The sequence below is a fragment of the Sciurus carolinensis genome, chromosome 2 (assembly GCF_902686445.1).
Source record: "Sciurus carolinensis chromosome 2, mSciCar1.2, whole genome shotgun sequence".
Classification (NCBI taxonomy): domain Eukaryota; kingdom Metazoa; phylum Chordata; class Mammalia; order Rodentia; family Sciuridae; genus Sciurus; species Sciurus carolinensis.
In genome coordinates this window covers 28,459,995-28,462,434 of record NC_062214.1, presented here as the reverse complement: position 1 = coordinate 28,462,434, position 2,440 = coordinate 28,459,995, and the positions used below count along the sequence as shown (strand labels likewise).

Here is a 2,440-nt window from a genome sequence, read left to right as displayed (position 1 = left end):
AGTACATCCAACAAGTAACCATGGAAATAAGTGTGACTTGCCCTAGGTCACACAGTTACTCCCTGGTGAGTCTAGAGTGGTTCCCAGGGCTTCCGTTCCTCCTTTCCATCTTGCCTTAATGCATTCAACACCTCCCCGCATGTTCAAACACTCTCCTAGGAGAGGACCACAGTACTAAACATGAGAAATGGAGACATTTCTTCCTTGAGGCTTTCATTTTACAAGGAGAAACACACACACACACACACCCCTACACACACTGAACTGCAAGTTGTAGTAGGTGACATGTGGTAGATTAATATAGATCCAAATTAGAAAATCATAGTGTGGAGTAGAGGTGCTCTAGGTAGTCCAATTAGGACATGCTCCTCTTTTCCTTCCCTTCCCCTTCCCTTCTCTTCCCTTCCCTTCCCTTCCCTTTCCTTTCCTTTCCTCTTTCTTTCTCTCTCTCCCTCCCTTCCTCCCTTCCTCCCTTCCTTCCTTCCTTCCTTCCTTCCTTCCTTTTCTTTCTTTCTTTCTTTCTCTCTCTTTTTCTTTCTTTCTTTTTCTTTCTTTCTCTCTCTCTTTCTCTCTTTCTTTCTCTCTCTTTCTTTCCTTCCTTCTTTCTCTTTCTTTCTTTCTTTCTTTCTTTCTTTCTTTCTTTCTTTCTTTCTTTCTTTCTTTCTTTCTTTCTTTCTTTCTTTCTTTCTTTCTTTCTTTCTTTCTTTCTTTCTTTCTTTCTTTCTTTCTTTCTTTCTTTCTTTCTTTCTTTCTTTCTTTCTTCTGTCAGATACATTCCCCCATCTTGCTCTTCCAAAGGAGGGAGAGAAGAAAAGAACAATGTCAAAAACACAGTTGCAGTAAATCAACACCAAGAGCTGGTCTCACCCTCAGGAGGGAACTCTGGATCTCTTTTTCATGGTTTCTGGTACTCTACAAGGTCAGAGTTACTTCTCCAGAAATGAGTTCTAGAAATGATCCCTGATGGTGTCGTCTTAGGGCAGGTTCCTCTATATAGCAGCCATACAAGCCCATCAAGTGGATCCTGGGCAGGGGTGAGGGGAACAGAGACTTCTGGGAAATGGCAGGTTCTGGGACCCCAGAGCAGGAGGGGCAGGAAGCAGACAGAGTAGAGATGCAGGTGACAGGTAGGACTGCCAAGGCTGAGGGAAGAGAAGGAGCAGGGTGAGTGGGCTGAGTGTCAGGTTGTGGAGGAGCAGCTGGTGGGATGGTGGTGTGCTGGCAGAGCTGGGGAAGCCTGGGCGATGCAGGGGCAGCAGAAGATCCAGAGCCCAGTTTGCCATGTTAAGTCTCAGAGGCCCATTGGATACCCACAGGGAGGTGTCGCTGGGCAGTTGAGTGACAGCAAGTCTGGCACTAGGGGGAGAGGCCTAGGATGGAGATAAGGATTTGGGAACCATTAGCTTATAGGAAGTGTATAAAATTACCTCAAAGAGGAAGAGTGAAGAGATGGAGGACTCATTCCTGGATGCTCCAACTTTTAGACGGAGGTGGTTGAAAAGGACACCACAAAGAATTGCCCAGTGTTGGGGAAGAAAAATCAAGTAAGGGTAGTTTCACTGGAGGCAACAAAATGGACCAGGGCAACTATGCTGAATGCTGCTTGGGGAGTATGGACAGTGAGGACCTAGTCATGTCCAGCAAACCTGACAAGTTTTTGACCTTGTTAACAGGAGTTTCGTTCTGCTAGTCTGGGCTGAAGGATGAATGTTGGGCATTTGGGTTTCAAAATGGTAGAAAAGAGAGTATTTCCTGGGGTTAGGGAAGAGAGAATCCTTGGGAGAAGTCAGTCTTAAGGGGAGAGACCTGAGTGAAGGAGCCATGGCTGGGTGCAGGGTCACTAGAGTGGCTCAGAGTGGACCAAGTTGCTGGGCAAAGTGGGAGGGACAGAAAAAGCTCTTGGACATTGACCCTATCCAGACAGGGGATACAGAAAAATGAGAGAGGGTTTTCCAGTAACTGGGCTTGAGACTGGATCAGGAGAATGGATGAGTATGCTTCTACTGTGCCTATGGGGTCCTGTCACTGCACTGCTTGGAAAAGTTTCTGACTTTGCCCTACCAGTGAGTTCTGAGTCTGTGAGAGTGGGGCTTGGTGTGGTGCCCCCAGCCTGTGCCCTAAGGAAGGTACGCACTTGGGGTGGGCATATGGGCAGGTCCCACATAAAAGATGTGATCCCAGAGCTGTGACACATTCGGTCCTTCCTGCAGATCAGTGCATTAGTGGCCTGCCTACTGCCACACCTTTCACCCCAGTGTAGAAGTCAACAGCAGAGGCCATGCCCTACAGCTGGAGGACCCCACTGGGGACCTGCTGCTCTCGTTGCTGCAGCTGGCTAGTGCACTGTTGCTGGCCCAACCCACGAAGCAGCTCAGTCCCCCTCTAAACAATCCCAGTACTTCTGCACCAGCCCATTAAGAGAAAATAAACTTTTGTAAAA

At 47.7% G+C, this 2,440-nt stretch overlaps 1 non-coding gene across 1 annotated transcript; it reads right to left on the bottom strand.

Moving 5' to 3' along the window:
* Nucleotides 1-765: 765 nt before the first annotated feature.
* On the bottom strand, nt 766-976 carry LOC124978567 (small nucleolar RNA U3). The gene has a single exon (XR_007107537.1). It is a non-coding gene; the product is annotated as a small nucleolar RNA U3 (small nucleolar RNA).
* Between the last annotated feature and the right edge of the window lie 1,464 nt (nt 977-2,440).